This window comes from Sciurus vulgaris (genome assembly GCF_902686455.1).
Source record: "Sciurus vulgaris genome assembly, chromosome: X".
NCBI classification, from domain to species: Eukaryota; Metazoa; Chordata; class Mammalia; order Rodentia; family Sciuridae; genus Sciurus; species Sciurus vulgaris.
In genome coordinates this window covers 18313203-18333010 of record NC_136471.1, presented here as the reverse complement: position 1 = coordinate 18333010, position 19808 = coordinate 18313203, and the positions used below count along the sequence as shown (strand labels likewise).

At 41.8% G+C, this 19808-nt stretch overlaps 1 protein-coding gene across 1 annotated transcript in view; it reads left to right on the top strand.

Moving 5' to 3' along the window:
• The window catches only part of LOC306651788 (P2R1A-PPP2R2A-interacting phosphatase regulator 1-like), a 116963-nt gene that overhangs the window by 62070 nt on the left and 35085 nt on the right, over window positions 1-19808 (top strand). The window lies entirely within an intron of this gene.

The window sequence follows — 19808 nt, the reverse complement described above, 5'->3', positions numbered from 1 at the left end:
TTCTTTATGACTGAGTAATATTCCAGTATGTATACATACCACAATTTCGCTATCCATTCATCTGTTGAAGCACCTAGGTTGGTTCCATAGCCAGGGAAGCAAGTTGGTTTAAAGAAATTCATTAGATATCAGGTATGAAGTCATATGTGGTCATGTCAAAGATGATGATGAATATAAGTGACTGCTTATGTCAGTGATTCCTCCTTGTAGAGTAAGTACAAAGTTCATAATGGAGTAACCACTGCGATTAATAGTGCATCTTGTCTGTTCCAACTTCTAGCACTCCTGATCCCCTGTGACTTACTCTACTTTTTCCTTGTTCCACAGGACTTACCACTCTCTAACACACAAACAGTAATTGTAGTAACAAATATATATATATTTGGTACTGGGGATTGAACTCAGGGACACTTGACCACCAAGGCATATCCCCAGCCTTCTTTTGTATTTTACTTAGAGACAGGGTCTCACTGAGTTCTTAGTGCTTTGCTTTTGCTGAGGCTGGTTCTGAACTCACCATCCTCCCATCTCAGCCTCCCGAGCCACTGGGATTATAGGTGTGCGCCACTACGCCCAACGTATTTTTATTTTTATTGTTTGCCTTTCCTTGCTAGAATGTAAGCTCCCCCAGGGCAGGAATCTTTTCCTACTTTGGCTCACTCAGTGAATGAAGTTATCTAAAACCATGCTTAGCATGTAGTAGGTGGTCAATACATATTCAGCAAGTGACTGATTGAATGACTTTGGCATTCACAATCCTTTGTAGTCTGGTCTTGCTCTATTTTCCAACCTCATCTCTCGCCATTCTCCACTCTGTGCCACTGATTCTAGCAGTTTCCCACACACACCATTTGCATCCTCATCCCTATACTCTTTATATCTCATCTTTATATCTCATCCCTCTTACTCTTTCCTCTGCCCTGGATAAATGGCCATGGATTTATGCAAAAAATCAGTTATAAGGGTATTCTTCACAGCCCAGACTCATATCTGCAAAAAATAAATTGAAATAACCTCAATATCCATCAATACTTTATCATTTAAAGAAATCGTGGTAACTTGCACTTGGTGGAGGGCAATTTGGCAATGTGTATCAAAATTACAAATATAGGGGCCTGGGGTTGGGGCTCGGTGGTAGAGCGCTTGCCTAGTACATTGGAGACTCTGGGTTCCATCCTCAGCGCCACATAATAATAAATGAAATGAAGGTATTGTGTCCATTTATAACTAAAAATTTTTTAAAAAATTACAAATACACATTGCTTTGACCCAGAAATTCTGCTTTTGAGAGTTTGTCCCATATCAATATTTGCTTATGTACCAAATGAATATTGGACAGGGTAGTGACAGAACTCACTGAATTATCGTAGAGCTATCTTTGTTGATGCCAAGAAGATTCTGATAGCGGCCAGGCCATGCCTGTAATCCCAGCAGCTAGGGAGGCTGAGGCAGGAGGATGGCAAGTTCAAAGCCACCTCAGCAACTTAGCGAGGCCCTAAACAACTCAGTGAGACCCTGTCTCTAAATAAAATATAAAAAGGGCTTCAGATGTGGCTCAGTGATTAAGCGCCCCTGGATTCAATCCCAGTTACCACAAAAACTAAAAAGCATAGTAACTCAAATTAATTCAACTTGCCATGTGTCAGGCACTGTGATGAGTGGTTTTTAAACAATATTTTTTATCTCATTTAATCCTCATAACAACCCTGTGAGGCAGTTACTCTAATAATCCACATTTTAAACAGGAGGAAACGTACTCTCAGAAAGGTTAATTTACTTCACCAGGGTCAGAAAAGTAACTCGCAAAACATTCTAACAAAACATTTGTATACTATGATCCAATTTTGTCAAAAATATCGATAAATATATGTGTGTGTGTATAAAAAGATTGGAAAGAAACATCAAAATGTTAATAGGTAGGTAGTGGACTTGTGAGTGATTTTTATTCTCTTAGTATTTTCTGATTATGTTGTTACATTTGGAGGCCAACAAGGGAGGAGAAAGCGGAGCCAGGAGGCACAGACATTCCTTGTATCATTTCAAAGATCACTAAATTTGAAAAATCTGATGGTAACGTGGAACGATGGCACAGATATGAGGGAAGTGTTCCTAGTGAGGAGCAAGAGCTTCTCCAAAGGGCAGGAGGATGGCTTCTGGGGCCAAGTGAGGAGAAGGCAGGAGAATTGAGTGCCAAGGACACAAGTGGAAGGAACAAGCTTGAGAAGCAAGTACCTCTTTCCCATGAGGCTTGGGGGACTGGGAGGCAAAAACCACAGTGAAGTGTGCAGAGAACTGGGGAAAGCAGGTGAAGAAGGGGATTGAGGGAGTTCCTGCTTGGTGGCCTGTATTCTTTCATTGAAATCCAGGGCTAGGCCATCGACTGAGGGTTCTGGGGCAAGGGTCGGGCAGAGGATGTGAGGAGAAGAGGATTTGGAACAATCGCTGAGAGAAATTTGATACAGGTATATAAAAGGACTGCCTCGAAGCCCTTGGGGCCCAGCTAAGGCTGGCCGGCCGGGCTTTGTAGTGGAGCCAACTTCATGACCTTCTCCAGCAATAGCTAGCAGCCCGGGAGCGAGTGATGGAGAGAATGCATAGTGGGGTTTTCACAGAGCTGGGAACTGGCAGAGCAAGTGCTGCTGAAGGTCACAGGGAGAATGAATCCAGGCATCAACACTAGCAAAGCAAAAATGGCTGGTCATGGGACGGACTTGGAAGGAGGAGGAAGCCAGGAGGCGACTGAGGCCTCTGGGAAAGAAGAGGGGAGGAAGGGTGGGCTAGTGACTGGGATGGCCAAAGAGCAGTTCAGGGAGACCAATAAGCCGAGGTCAGAGGGGAGTTTCTGATTTTGAGTTGTTGAAGCGGTCCCGGATGGGACCTAGGGAATAAGAGAGGAGTTCCCAGGATACTGTGCTTGATAAAAGGGCACAGACAGCATGCAAACAGCTCTTAATGGAAAGAGGACAACTTGGAAGTATCTACCAGAATTGCAAAGGCACATTCTCTTACATCCTGCAAGTCCACTTTAAGGAATGTCTCCTACCTAATTATTTACTTGCTCTCGTGCAAGAGGATGGGTAAGGCCAGTGGCTGCAGCAGAAGCTGTATTCACAACAGCTTGGCAACAGCCTGAGAGTTGATCAATAGTAACTTGATGAGTTAAACAAATTTCAGTTCATAAAATTAAATGCTAGGTATTTGTAAAAAAGGAGGAAGCTGTTCTTTATGTGTTGATATGGGATGATATTCATGATTTAATAAGTGGAAGAAGCAAGACGCAGAAGAGTGTTTTGCAATCTATTTACTAACCTGTGCATAAAACAGCTCCAGAAGGATACATAAAAAACTGTTAATATTGATTGGTTGCCTCTAAGGACTCCAGCTGTTGGCAGGTGCACAGGGCTTCAAAACTGTTGACTTGGGGACAAGGATGGAAAAGGACTTTTCACTGGTCTTTTTGTTTGTTTGTTTGTTTGCTTTTTGTTTTTTGTACCTTCTGAATTTTCAGCCATATGAATATAGAACTTACTGGGAAAATAAAATAATTAAAATACTATATAGACACATAAAGTGAATATTTCAATCAATTTTAGGTTTATATATAACTGGACTCTGTTTTACAGATTTTAGTACTGAAAAGCATAACCAAACTTCTCCCAGAGATTTGTTTCAAATCAATCCATTTGCTGGGATACCGTGGGGGGATTTGGGTGAAATGAAACTGATCATGCGTCAATAACTGTTAAAGTTGGGGGTGGGTATACAGGTGTTTGTTTTCATTTGGAACACAAAATTGTCATCTTCGTAGGTCAAAAATGGCTCAATTTTGGCAATTTCATGTGGTTTAAACTAATGCTGTTTTCCAAATTTTTTCATAATATTAAAGTTTAAAAAAGAAAAGGGAAAAATAGTCCCATCAGGCCCTTGCTAGGAACATTCGCGTACTTTCTCATGTGGGCTCTTGTATCTCATAATTGAGTGGAAATTCCCATTCCCCCATCGACTTGTGAAACAGCAGTACTGCTTTGCTGCTTCTCTTTATTATGGGACCCGGTACTGTTCTGAGAATTTTTCCTATTAACAACAATCTCTCTCCATCCTGTTGTGTGTTAATTGGCTACTCCCTTATCCTTATTGCTGGTAAAGCTCATCCTGTTCTCAAAAAAATCACTTCTTTAGTTTCTTATGATCACTTGACATTCTCTTCCTGCATCGCTGTTTATTATTAGCAGCTCTAGCTCAGCTGGGGCCGTGCCCTTATCCAGGTTACTTATATTTATTAATCTGGGGGCTGATGTCCCTCAGACATTCAGTGTGCATCACTGCAAAGGTCATCTGTAAGCACACTTGTGTTCAACCTTTCAACCTCAAGTGGTTTTGCTTACGTAAGCTTCTGCTTCTAATGTTACCTCAGAGGCTATGGCGGCCTCAGCCTGGCCCCTGACGCCTGCTAATCCATGCCATGCCTCGTTGTCTGTCCTCAGGAAGCAGGTGGCTTCTGGTTGCCTACAGGTCCAGGCATCTTCCCCATATCCCAGTCCATCAGGCCCTCTGCTCACATGTCTCATTGGCACCTCAAATCTCCACCGGGCTTCCCAACATTAAGCCTCCCCTCTACCTCCTCTGTAAAGAGCTCCTCTGACCCCCTTCCCCAAAATCTGGGCTTTATATTTCTCCTCCAGGCACTCACAACAGCCTTCACCACATGCCAAAATGATCCCCTCTCTGTTTGTCCCTCCTGCCCCACTGTGAGCTAAGGATAGACACCATGACTTATTCTCCCTTGAATATCTCACAGCGAGCACAGCCTCAGGCACATGATTAAATGCTCAAAATAACATATATACACATATATATTTCAAACTAAAAAACAAACATATTTTGCAGTGCTGAGAGTCAAACTTGGGGCCTTGTGTATACCAGGCAAGCACTCTACCACCGGCCCTGCACCCCCTAAAGAATATGTTTTAAAAATATTAATTGAAACAGAGAAACAAGATGTATCCCATTTGTTTACAATAAAAATAAAATTAAAAAACTTGTATATAAAAAGTTGTTAAATTTAACACTAAATAAATGAATGTTTATATATGAAAAAAATTAATTGGCAACTTATGCAAATTGCATGCAAAATAGCAAAAAGAACTTTCATAGACCCTTGATCAAGATTCATCTGTTATAAAGGTCTTGTTACATTGTCTTTATCACTGTTTCTCTCAACACATACAGACAAGCTCACACACTCCAGTTTTCTTCCTGAAACACTTGAGAGAAGGTTGCAGACATTGTGTCCCTTTGCCCCTTAATACTACAGTATTTTTGTTTCCTAAGAACAAGGATATTCTGTTACGTAAACACAATAGAGTTATCAAGCTCAGGAAATGTACTATTGATACAGAACACAATCATATAATCTATAGTTCATTTTCAAATTTTAATTGTCCCGATAATGACCTGCATAGCTATTTTTTTAATCATCCACGATCCAGTCTAGAATCACATTTGTAATTAGTTGTCACGTGTCTTAGTTCTCTTAAATCTCCTTAAGTCTGGAACAGTCTTCATCCTTTTTTTTTAATCTTTTATGGTAATGGTCTTTTGGAGGAGTACAGGTCAATTAAAATGTCCTTCAGTTTGAATTTGCCTGGTTTGTCCTGATATGTCCTTTGCCTGGAATGATGAGTCAGGTTATGTCTTTTGGCAGAAGTAAAACAAATAAGCTAGTGAGGATTATTGTTGATGTTACCTTTGATTCCTTGGTCAGGATGATGTCTTCCAGGTTATTTTCACTGTAAAGATTCCATTTTTCTGTTTGTACTTCATAACTAATATATGGGGAATTTCTTTGAGACTATGTAAATAATTATGTTTCTCACAAAACTTTTACTTCCTAGTTTTAGAATCCATTGATGGCTATTGACAACTTTGACCAACCAGAAGCTGCCATTCTAAGCAAAAGAACTCATCCTTTCTGCAGGACTCATTTAATCAGTGGGTACATACTATTTTGAAAATTACTATTTGGTAACCAACAAAGAGTCTAGGCGGAGACAAGGTACAGCCTGGCTTGAAAACACATGACACTGTAGCACTTGTAAACTTTAGATGAGGCTGGTTCTCCTGAAAGTTCCTTGACCTTTATTGGGGCCCAGAATGAACTCCACAGCATTCCCAATATAGTCTCCCTGCAGCAGGCTAGCAGGCGGCAGCTGTTGGTTTGGTATACCCCACACCATGCATCCCATGCCTGCCTGCCCTTGCTCTTCTCCATCAAACTTGAGAGAGTTCCCTTTTGGTGTATTTGGAAAATATGGAATGCAGTTCAGTGTCCCACACAGGTTCTCGTGTCATTCTGAAGACTATGTGTCCGTGTGCTTGGGTCAAGGTATCATTTTCGTGTGCGTTCATGTACATACATAGAAAACAATCACAGTCTGCACCAAGACTACATGGATGGCAGAGGGCAGAGGGTAGGGGTGCTATTTCTGTTTGGGTAGTGTTTTATTTACAGCTGCAGAACTCCAATCTGTGTCTCCATCTTCACATGACCTTCTTTCTTCTGTATCTCACGTGATGTTCTCCTCTGCGTGTGTGTCCAAATTTACCTCTTCTTAAAGGACACCAGTCATTGGATTAGGGCCCACCCTAAGACCTTTTCTTAACTCGCAGTCGGATCTTTATAGTGGCAAACCTTACATCTGCAAAAAGCCTTTTTCCAAATAGGGGCACATCCACAGGACTGCAAGATACCTTTTTGGGGAATATGATTCCATCTATAAGAGGAACCATATCTGAAATCCAACCCATCTGAGAATCCAGAATGGAGTGCTGTTGTCTATGACATTTAGCCCAGTAGAGCACAACTGTCTCTCCTACTCACTCTAGTTGTGGGTGGCTTGCCAACACGTAAGGAAAGAAAATGACATAGGCAGAGCATGCTCAGCCCCCTTGAAATAGATTTAGGACATCATTTTCAAATGATCACAAGCTATTCATATAACTATTACATAGCAGACAATAATAGAAAACAATCACAGTCTGCACAGTCTTGCCTCTGCATTCTCTCCTATAATTCTAATAGTTGCTTAAGGATATAAATATAGCAAGGCACGGTGGCACATGCCTGTAATCCCAGCAGCTCGGGAGGCTGAAGCAGGTGGATCAAGAGTTCAAAGCCGGCCTTAGCAACTTAGCAAGACCCCGTCTCAAATGAAATATAAAATATGGCTGGAGATATAGCTCAGTGGTTAAGCACCAGTGGGTTCAATCCCTGGTACAAAAAAAATATATATATTAATATATTTGTGAGAAGCGAGACTTCCTGTGGGTCACACAAGTACTGACTAAGTAAATTCCAAAAAGGCAGGGTCATGTCTGAAGTTTACCCAATAGAGCATAGTCATTCACTTAATGAGCCATCAGTTATTTACTGAGCGTCTGCCACAGCTGAGCGAGAGAATGAGTGATCGAATCGGGCTAGAGCTCTGGTCTTCATTTCCTCATGCATTCTTCTTTCCACTCTACCTCACGAAGTGTAGTCCCAAGACAGTGATTGGGGTATATATATAACTAGGTCAATGTCAGATCTTATTGCTGTCTTTGATAATCTTCTCACTTCTATGGCAATAAGCATGTTAGTCTGTAGTTCATTCTTCTTTCTGCTCTACACCTGATAAACTGTTTAAGAAACCATTTTGTCAGCATTGCCTTCTAATCTTACTGGGGTTGTGTAACGGGAGGAAAGGCAGGCTTTACCACGTGAAGGATTTTGCTCTAACAATGTATCAAGTAAAGAGTTCAGCATGTTGGCAGCGGGGTGTAGCTGAGTGGTAGAGTGCTTGCCTAGCGTGCATTAGGCCCTGGGTTCCATCCCCAGTACTGCCAAAAAAAAAAAAAAAAAAAAAAATCAGCATGTCCCCTTCATCCTCTGAAGTGGAATGTGGAATGTTGGCATTCCCTTATGCCCATTTCAGGTCTCCATCAGCAGCATCACTGAAACAACTAGTGCCATTTAGCCTTGCCAACAAGGATTCATTAACAAGCTACTGTGTGCCCAACCCTAGGCTAGGTACTAAAGGAGAAAGAAGAGCTTCCTTTCCAGTGAGCAATGTGGCATCCACATGGAAAAGAATGAGCCGAGCCAACAGGCTAACATTTGCTGAGCACCTGTGAGGTGCCAAACACTTTACAAACCCTTTCAGGCTGGAGTTGCCCCATTGAATGGATGAACACACTGAGGGGCGTCAGGGTCTAGACCGCATGCCTAAGATCCTGTAGCTAGTAAGTGTTAGAACTAGGATTTGAACTCAGGTCCCTCAGACTTAAAATTAGAAAATAATATGAATCAATTTATATCAACTGTTGACTTGCATGGGCCAACTGAAGGGTACTGAAGAAGTTTCCGGGAGATAACACAGAATGTATGAAGGCCAAGTTGAGGCCTTTTGGGGAGGGGAGGGTGTGTCTGGACTCTGATGGCCTGCAGCACATATTCCCTTCCCAGATCCCTTTATACCCTGCCTGAGAGAACCACCTGATTGCCCTGAAGGGCTCCAGCTTTGTCCATCTCTTCTGGAGAGGTGGGGAGGAGAAGCTGGTTCAGGTTTCTACGTTCAACTCAAAATGGCCCCTCTCCAAGGCTAGCTGAACTACTACTGCTTTTCTCCAAGTGCCTGACTTCAGGGGCAGTTCAATACCCAGAGCTTCCTGGCCTGCCCTTCTCCCTCCTTCCAGTTGCTACTTCTATTCACACTGAGGGGATGAAAGGAATTTAACATGTTTCTGCTTTTTTCCCATGGTAGGAAGAAGAGCTGGCTTAGTCAGATATAGAATCTTTCCAGTCTTTTCAAGCCATTACCAATGGATAGCTCCACCTGAAACATCAGGTCCGTAGATTCAAATAAAAGAAGGTCACACACATTCTCTGACTTTTTTTTTCCCCAGTGGGATAATTAAGATGGGGATAAGGGAAACTATTTCTTTTTTCTTCTCTCTTTAATTTTGGCAGGCTCAGGGGTTGAACCCAGGGGCGCTTTACCACTGAGCCACATTCCCAGCCCTTATTTATTTTTTATTTTGAGACAAGGTGTACTAAGTTGCCCAGGCTGGCTACCTTGAACTTGCCATGCTCCTGCCTCAGCCTCCTGAGTTGCTGGCATTACAGGTTTACGTCACCCAGCCAAGTGGGCAAGTTTTTTCCCAAGTCTATACTTTTAGTTCTCATCTCTCACCCTGCACAAAACTCAACTCACAGTGGATCAAGGACCTTGAAATCAGACCAGAGACCCTGCATCTTATAGAAGAAAAAGTAGGTCCAAATCCTCACGTTGTTGGCTTAGGATCAGACTTCCTTAACAGGACTCCCATAGCACAAGAAATAAAAGCAAGAATCAATAACTGGGATAGATTCAAACTAAAAAGCTTTCTCTCAGCAAAGGAAACTATCAGTAATGTGAAGAGAGAGCCTACAGAGTGGGAGAATATCTTTGCCACTCATACTTCAGATAGAACACTAATTTCCAGAATATATAAAGAACTCAAAAAACTCTACACCAAGAATACAAATAACCCAATCAACAAATGGGCTAAGGATATGAATAGACACTTCACAGAAGATCTACAAGCAATCAACAAACACATGAAAAAATGTTTACCATCTTTAATAATAAGAGAAATGCAAATCAAAACTACCCTAAGATTCCATCTCACCCCAATTAGAATGGTGATTATCAAGAATACAGGCAACAATAGGTGTTGGAGAGGATGTGGGGAAAAAGGTACACTCATACATTGCTGGTGGGGCTGCAAATTAGTGCAGCCACTCTGGAAAGCAGTGTGGAGATTCCTTAGAAAACTTGGAATGGAACCACCATTTGACCCAGCTATCCCACTCCTTGGCCTATACCCAAAGGACTTAAAGTCAGCCTACTACAGAGATACAGCCACATCAATGTTCATAGCTGCTCAATTCACAATAGCCAGACTGTAGAACCAACCTAGATATCCTTCAATTGATGAATGGATAAAGAAACTGTGGCATATATATACAATGGAAAATTACTCAGCTATAAAGAATAATAAGATTATGGCATTTGCAGGCAAATGGATGAAATTGGAGAATATCATGTTAAGTGAGATAAGCCAATCTCAAAAATCCAAAAGGTGAATGATCTCACTGATAAGCGGATGATGACACATAATGGGGGGTGGGAGGGGGGCAAGAATGGAGGAAGGAGGGACTGTATAAAGGGAAAAGGGGTGGGAGGGCTGGGGGGGAAGGAAAAAATAACGGAATGAATCAAACATCATTATGTAAATGTATGAATATGCAAATGGTATGCTGTTACTCCATGTACAAAGAGAAACAACATGTATCCCATTTGTTTACAATAAAATTTAAAAAAGAATCAAGGAGGGGTGGTGTAGAGTGGGGGTGGGATAGACTTCTTTCAAAAGAAAAATTGGAAAATGAAGGTTTTGTAGAGCACTTAAAAGAAATGCAGGATTGTGCTTGAGGTTTTTTTGTTTTTTTTGTTTTGTTTTTTACTTTTTATTTTGAAATAAATTATAGATTCACGGGAAGTTGCCTTTCACCCTGTCTCCCCCAATGGTTACATCTCACATAATGATAGTACAATAGAAAGACTAGAAAATTACAATGTGTGTCTAGTTCTATGCCATTCTATTAAATGTATAGATTCATGGACTTACCATCACAAAGATCTCCTTTCTATTCTCCTTTATAGTCATATCCACCCTTCCCCATCCTTACCTCTGGTAACCATTAATTTGTTCTCTATAATTTTGTAATTTTAAAGTACTTTCCTAGCTGGGGTGTAGCGGTGTATGCCTTATAATCCCAGTGACTCAGGAAGTTGAGGTAGGAGCATTGCAAGTTCAAGGCCAACGTCAGCGACTTAGTGAGGTCCTGTCTCAAGATAGAAAATTTAAAAAGACTGGGGGTGTGGTGCTTAGTGGTAGAGTGCTTGCTTAGCATGGATGAGGTCCTGGGTACAATCGCCAGTACTGCCAAAACAAAAGAAAGAAAATAATAACACAGAGTACAGCTAAAATGAGAAGGGGCTAGCAGAAGGGAAGCCCAGGTTCCATGGCAAGGATTCATTCAGACCCCTGGGCTGTTTTGATCTTTCCCCTTTACGTGCATTTATCTTGCTCTTCATGAAGAGCACCACGCTCTCCTCACCTTACCAGTGGCACACACACAAAGCCGGGGTCAGACCTATTAGGACCTGGTGCCCTTTAGAAGAAATGACTTCAAACTAGTGGCCCCCTCCACAGCCAGCCCCAGAGGTAGAGGAAGGAGATGATATCTGCCTTTGAGCTAGGGAGCACTATAGTCCTGGTAACTGGCCCCAGTTCCCTACTTTCTGAGTAGGAACCCCCCACCTTCCAGAACATTCCATCCTTCCCCTTTGATGAGGCAGCTAGGGAAGGCAGAACAGAATGCACCTAGTTCTGTGCCCTACCCCAAGTGCCATTGCTCTGGGCTGCATCATAGTCACAACCAAAGGCCCTCAATATGTATGATGAAAGCAGCTACTTATGCTTCAGGTTGCTCCCCTCACCAAATAACCCATTGGTGTAATTTGTAATTTCCCAAGTGAAAATGTTACTGGAATTAAAAGTCCAGGCTGTCACATCAATGTTTAGTACCAGTTCAATTCACAATAGCTAAACTATGGAACCAACCTAAGTGTCCTTCAACAGATGAATGGATAAAGAAAATGTGGTACATATACACAATGGAATATTACTCAACCTTAAAGAAGAATGAAATTATGGCATTTGCGGATAAACAGATGGAACTGGAGAACATCATACTAAGTGAAATAAGCTAGTCTCAAAGAACCAAAGGCCGAATGTTTCCTCTGATACGCAGATGCTAATTCACAATGGGGGAGAAAATAGAGATAATTTGAACTAAACAGGAGGGAGTGAAGGGTGGAGAGGGAGTATGGGGGTAGGATTGATAACAGAATGAAGCGGACATTATTTCCCTATGTGCACATATGATTACACAACCTGTATAACTCTACATCATGTACAACCAGACGAATGAGAAGTTATACTCCATTTATGTATGATGTGTCAAAATGCATTCTACTGTCAGGTATAACTAATTAGAACAAATGAAAATATTAATTTTATACACACACACACACACACACACACACATATATATATATATATATATATTTTTTTTTTTTTTTAAGTCCCGGCTGCCCACCACTTAAGTACCAACATTCAGGAGGTGAATGTGGGAGGAACAAGTCAGGTTGGTTCAGGGCCAACCCTGAGGAAGATAAAGGAGTAGCTTCTCAAAGATCTGTCCCCTGGCTCGGGGAGGCAAATGGCATTCATGGGGAGGGATGGAGGCTAGGAGTCTGTAGGCTGCCCAGGCTCTTCCTCTTGGTGGCAGTTACCATCTAGGCAGGGCTTTTCTTAGGCCAAAGGATAGGGAAGGCTAGAAGGGCAAAAGGGAAGGAGGGAAGTGGTGGACAATTTCAAGGGGAGCCCCTATTACAAAATGGTTTTTGAACTCATTTAATAATCCTGGCATGTTCTCTGTTGCCTTTTTGTTTGTTTGTTTGTTGTTTTTAGTTGTTTGTGGTATAGGGAATTGAACCCAGGGGCACTCTGCCACTGAAGTGCATCCCCAGCCCTTTTAATATTTTTATTTTGAGACAGGGTCTCACTAGGTCACTGGGGCTGACCTCCAACTTTCCATCCTCCTGTCTCAGCCTCTCAAGATCCCTAGGATTACAGGTGTGCACCACTGCACCTGGCTGCCTTGGTTTTCTTAGGGGGTAATTTTTGTGGCTGTTTCTGAATTATCTTTTTCTTCAATTTTTGAGAAGTTGAAAACAACACAGGGCCAGTGTCTGGTCTGGATGCTGGTCTTGACTCTGCCTCTTAGTTGCTGGACAAGCAATGCCGTTAACATAGACCATACATGCCATACATGTTTGTGTCTTTCAGTGGTGTCAGAATTATTGAATAACAATAAATTTGCAGGCTATACCACTCTCAGCTGTGGCGGTTTATCAAATGCTTGTGGGTGACCTGATAGTCATAAGCTGGGCTATCGCAGGTTCTTATATTCCAATATTTACTAATATGTGTAACACTGAAGTCATACATCACCCTTTGCACAAATATATATATATATACACATACTATATATATATTTTTTTTTCTTTTTTTACAGAAAGGGTTAAGGTGGCCACAGTTCAGGAAACTGAACTGAGAGCAAAGGCAAAGAGCAGATACCTGAAGACAAGAGTCACCGTGGTAGTCAGGATGATACTAGTCAAAGAACTTATGCGGGGCACAGAGCTTTCAAAGCACAGAACTTATTCCAGACCAAAGTTCAGAGGGATGGCAGTTTCAGGGTGTCAGCTGGAAGTGTCAGCAACTTAGAGTGGGCCATGCAAGGTCGTCAGGGGCAGGAGAAACCCTGTTGTGTTGAAGCCTGAGAATAGATTCAGAGGTTCGTCACTTTGAATTTTCCTGGGCAAGGCTTGTGGTGAGTGACCAGGTGACCGGGTCATCGTGCAGCTGTGTCCTGTCTTGGGGTGCTTGTTTTATGGGCCTTGGCAAGGGGGTTGCTTCATTCAGTGGTCTGACATGTTTGATAAGCTTATAGGCCTGTTTCTTTTTTTTAATATGAGTTTGATATGCCTATGCATTCGTGTGCTTCTGATTAATTTGATAAGTTCACAGGTGGTCATTTTTATTAGCATGGTTAATTTATCAGTTTGTGCCTTATGGTTGTGCTAAGCAGATGGTTGTTGTTTACTTGTAGAAACAAGGTGTAGAGTCATTCCGCCTCAGTATTTATACTCAAAATGGAGGAACTTATGGCTAGCTAGTGCTTTATAAAATGGAGTAACTCAGGTTTAGGCACAGCCTGTAAACTACTGTTCTGTACATAATGGAGTAAATCAGTAGGGCACAGCTTACTCTCTATAGCAGACTTCTCGTAGAGAGCCAGTAAATGCCATCTGTGGGCCTTAGTTTCCTCATCTACTACAGAGAGATAAATAATAACTGCCCTTCTAACTTTACAAAGGTGACCAATGAGATAAAAAGTGATTTTAGAAAAGCCTTTGTGAAGGTTTTGGAGGGAAAATACACTGATGAATACATTACTAAAATGTGGTGTTGAAAATACTCTCTTTAAAATACTCTTCAGTGTGGAGGAAGGAAGCACTGTATAGAGGGTAAAGAGGGGTGGGACGGGTGGGGGGAAGGGAAAAAAATAACAGAATGAATCAAACAACATTACTGTATGTAAATTTATGATTACACAAATGGTATGCCTTTGCGCCATGTACAAGCAGAGAAACAGCATGTGTCCCATTTGTTTACAATAAAAAAAAAGAAAAAAAAAGATGACAAAAAAAAATACTCTTCAGTATTTAAAAAATATTTTAAATAATTCTTAACTATTATACCCTAGGTCTTTTGTTTTTGTTTATTTCAACTCATTCTTAGCATTGTTATAATTTTTTTTAATGAGGTAAGTTGGCTGCAAAACATTAATTCAATCCATTAGAATGTGGGATAAAGCAATCCAAATAGTTATTTAAATTGCAGAGGAAATACACTAAGAATTTTTAAAAAAATTTTTTAGTTGTAGATGGACATAATACCTTTATTTTACTTATTTATTTTTATGTGGTGCTGAGAATCAAACCCAGTGCCTCACATGTGCTAGGCAAGCGCTCTACTACTGAGCTACAGCCCCAGCCCTACACTAAGAATTTGATTTCCTGCTTAAACATAACTAGCTTTGTGGAGCACACAGGTTTAGTACTTTTGAGTTGGATTACTGTTTCACAACAGCACATTGTGTCCAGGTCATTTGGTTGTCAAAAAGTCAATCATAATCCCTATGGTCGGTCGCCTATCACCAGGCCATTTTGTGGGCCTCTTCACCTGTTCTTCTGTGTGTGTGTGTGTGTGTGTGTGTGTGTGTGTGTGTGTGTGTGTGTGTAGATTGTTCCGAATTACATCCCTGGGGCTTTGACCTGAGGACTTCATCAGGTTCCTGCTAGAGGCTAATTAATCATCACATCAGCTCATTGCAAAACCAAGTAGCCATGCTGATCCATTAATGCAGGTCTCCAGAGTCATTAGGGCAGTGAAAGAGAGGAAATAGCCCAATCTCCTCCCAGGATCAGAGGAGGAAAGTTCCTGAGATCTAATGAGTTCCTGCTAAACTGGAGGTGTGCTCCAAGCATTACTCTTTTCCTACCTTTTCCAGTAATATTCCTTTCAAAAAGCTGCCCAGAAAACAAAAGGACCTATTGTACCCAGCTGTTCAGGCATTAAGGCTCCCTTCTTGGTGTATGCAACTCAGTCAGCCACTTGTCCTTCCTGCCTATAGATGTCAAACTAGTCTGAAAAAAAACTTTTATATGAAGAAATTCATTTCTTACAGTTCCAGAGGCTGGAAAGTCCAAGGTCAAGGGGCCTGCATCTGGTGAAGGCAGGGGAGCAACAGCATATGAGAGATTGATAGCACCAGTGAGCTGGGTCCCCCAGTGCCGGGGATCAAACCCAGGACCTTGAGCATGTTAAGCAAGAGTTCTACCACTGAGCCAAATCCCCAGTCCTGATACACATTTTTTAATGCCTTTATCAGTTATTTGGGTTTATATCAAATCTTTGTTCTGGGAGAGTTTGTAGTTTGCAATTTGAATCCTATTTGGGTCAGCAGTCACTGTCAAAATGGAGTAACTCTAATAGTTGTTCCAGTTTTCTTTGCCTGACCACTCTGAAATATTTAGCTATCTATGTGAGACTATAATAACTAGCTGAAAAGTGAAAAGGCCTTTCAGTGGAGCAAGGGATTGCCAGCACCAGAGCAGACAGTTTGGTTTTCTGCTATTGTTGTGGCTGAGATGACTGGATATTTTTGTGTTGTGTGTACACACATTATTTCTGATTCTATATATTTTTTTAACTGGAGTTGCTGCAAAAGTGAATTCTCCCTGGAAGGAAGCATGCTGTAAATCACAGACTCTGAAGCCAGACAGACCTAAATTGATTAACTGTGGGATCTTGGAAAAGCCTAGTGGTATCTCTCAGCTTCGGTCATCTCATCTGTAACTTGGGCATGATAATATCGGCCTTTTTCAAGATTGTTAGAAGGCTATTCTGCCAGTCAGATGGTGCTTCTCAATTCTTAATACAGGTCCAGGTCACCTGGAGATCTTGTTAGGTGGCTGACTCTAATTTGACTGGTCTGGGGGCGGGGGGGAGCCTGAGACTCTCCACTGTTAGTAGGCTCCAGGAGATGCCCAAGCTGCTTTGCCATAGACCACACTTGCAGTAGCAATGGTCTAGTCTCATTGACAAAGTGCCTGGCATAGTTAACTGCTCAATACATGGTCACTGCACAACAATTGAGTCACATTTAAAAATAATAGGGCTGGGTGCAGTAGCCCACACCTGTAATCCCAGCAACTCAGGAGGCTGAGTCAGGAGGATCACAAGTTTGAGGCCAGCCTTAGCAAAGCAACTTAACAAGACCCTGTCTCAAAATAAAAAATGAAAAGGGCTGGGAATGTGACTCAGTGGTAAAGTGCCTCTGGGTTAAACCCCCAGTACCAAAAACACAAAAACAAATGACTGAGGGCTGGGTGCCGTGGTGCACATAGGCAGCTGGAACTGGAGGAGCACAAGTCCAAGGCCAGCATCAGCAACTTAACAAGACATGGTCTCAAAATAAAAAATGAAATAAAGAGATGGGGATGGAGCTCAGTGGTAGAGGTCCTCTGGGTACTGCTAAATAAATAAATTAAATTAAAATGAGGGCTGGGGATATGGCTGTTATAGAGCACTTGTCTAGCATGCACAAGACCCTGGGGTTCTGTTCCCAGTGCTACAAATAAATACAATAAAAATGACTGAGAAGAAGCCCCTTTTCCACAAAAGTAACAACCAGTATGCCAATTGCTGTGTTCCCGTAGCCTTTACAAAATCTAAGATTGGCTGTGGTTGGTAATTTCGGAAGGCAGGTAGTGGGTGCATAGGAGAAATTCATTGTACTATATTCTCTGTTCTTAGTGAGCCGGGTCCCCCAGTGCCAGGGATCGAATCCAGGACATGCTGTCAATGTTTTTTGTTATTTAATTTTTTCGGTACCAGGGATTGAGCCTGGGGGCACTTAACCACTGAGCCACATCCCCAGCCCTTTTTTGGATTTTATTTTGAAACAGGGTCTCGCTAAGTTGCTGAGGCTGGGTTTGAACTTGTGATCCTCCTATCTCAGCCTCCAAAGCTGCTGGGATTATAGATGTGCACCACCCAACAAGGAATTTTTAGGGCAGTAAAACTTTGCATCATACTGGCTGATATATGTCATTATACATTTGTCCAAACCCATAGATGTGCATGAAAGGGTGAATCCTGGCAGACTGTGGACTTTGCAGGATAATGATGCATCAGTGTAGCTTCTGGATTGTCACAAATGTGGTCCCACGGTGGTGTGGGATGTTGGTAGAAGGGGAAGCTGTGCATGCGAAAGGAACTCTCTGTACGTTCAGCACAGAGTTCACAGTTTCAGCTGCGAACCCAAAACTGCACTACAAAATACATTTAAAGAGAACCACAAACAAATAGAAAACACCAGTTTCTAATAGCCTGAGAACAACAGAAGATATAGGTTACCTAGCACAGTGATTAGCTCCAAAAATACATTTTGAGGAGAGTTTTTGTTTAAATTCTCTAAGCCTTGATCTCCCATAACTTATGATTGTGCAAAAGTGATTTACTGTATAAGTAAATAGAACAACAAAAAATTGACCAAAAAAAAGTGATTTACTGTGGGATTTCCTCCACATGTATGCACTGAATTTGCATTCCGCCATCTACTCCAGGGTTCCGCATGTTTTTCTTAACATTACCACAGTTCACACTTTGTCAAGTGGGATTTTGCACCGTTTTTCTCTACGTTGTTGGACTAAAATCTACGTCTGTCCTCCTGAAATCATTTATTCTTTTCACTCTATTGAAACAGGCTTGCCTGCCACCTAGCTTGATCACAGCCTGAACTGCCTCGCTTGTTCTCATTAAGTCAGTGATTCACAAAGCAATTGCTCAGCTAATTGGAAAATACATTGAGTGAGCTGGACATTCCCTGCCATCATCTTCCTGAAACTGGGCCCAGTTTTTATTAGGTACTGAAGCTGACATAGCCCAGAGCTGGTGCCCTTTAATTTGGTGAAGTTTTTTTGTTGGATTTTGTGATTAGCTAAATGATGGGCAAATCAGAGAAAAAACAAAAGAACAAAATAAGGGAAATAGCCAAATTGAGTTTAGTCCATTCATTTTTGTTCTCTTCATCACAGAAAGCCTCTCTAAACAGTGTCCTCATTGAGTCTTCCTTTCTCTGCCTATGGCTTAAAGGATCTTTGATGTGGTCACCAGACAAGGCCTCATCCTAATGCTCTGTAGCTGGGTCAACTCTTTTGTTTTTCTCTTTGGCACTTAGTCCCATAGACGGAAGTTGTGCTCTGGTATGTTGTTTATCACTCCCAGCTCATAGGTGTAGCAAATATCTTCCTAGTGCAATAATCACAGATTTGACATTTCTGCTGCTAGTATCATCCAGCCAGGCCCTACTGGGCTCCTCCATTTTCAATCTTCTAGCCAGTTTCACCCAACTTCTCCTTAGGTCTAAATTGTTCTTTTGAGGCATGTTCTCCCTACATGTCAGGGCGTTGGGTGATACTTGAAATCTTCACTCTCTTTGGCAATAGTGACATTCTGAAAGCCTAACCTGTTTCCCTGGGTGTGCAGAAACCCTGTAGCTATCCCTCAGTCCCTCAGCGGCTGCTATAGTCCTATCCTCCTTAATTGCTTGGCGAAGGAAAATTTCTAGGGGCACTTCCAGAATCCTTCTAGAAACCTACATGCTGACTTGCTACAACTCCTCTTGAAGTGAACGAGGGTGGCGGGATTGTGCTGACCTAACCGTTTCGAGGTGGCAGAAACACCTGCAGTGACAGATAATTACAACCATTGCCATGTCTCTTGCTGCATGTTTCCTGTTTGCCAGCCACTTTCAGGATGAGTCATATTTGATTTCACAATGACAACCAGTTCATTGCTTCTTCCATGATTGAACTTAGAAATACCTATGGCCCCTTGGCCAGTTTGCTACTTCTTTCACATTCTACTTTCTTCCCCTTGAATTATGGCAGCAAAACATTTTCTTCATGGCACACATCACAGCCTCAAATCTCTCTGTAAATGTCATTCCAAAACCAGTCTCCTCACCTGGTGGCATGTACTTCCTTGCCTTTTCTTCTGCATGTATAAACCAAACTCACTGAGCCAGAGCTATCTCAAGTCCCAGCTCTCTACTCACAAAATTCTTATCATTTGGATATAAAGGAAATAAGACTACATTTTTTTTACATAAAGAAACATCGGAAGTATATTTAAACTGATAAAAGTGTTCATTTGTAGGGCTGGGTAGACAGGGTGGGAAGGTGTGATTTTTCACTCCATACCTTTTTATAGCTTTTAATTTTTGAAGTATGTCTGTTACCTATTCAAAAAGTTAAATTCAGAATGAGTTATGGAGCCAGGCATGGTGACGCATGTCTGTAATCCCAGCAGCTCAGGAGGCTGAGGCAGGAGGATCCAGAGTTCAAAGCCAGCCTCAGCAACGGCGAGGTGCTAAGCAACTCAGTGAGACCCTGTCTCTAAATAAAAAACAAAATAGGGCTGGGGATGTGGCTCAGTGTTCGAGTGCCTGAGTTCAATCCCTG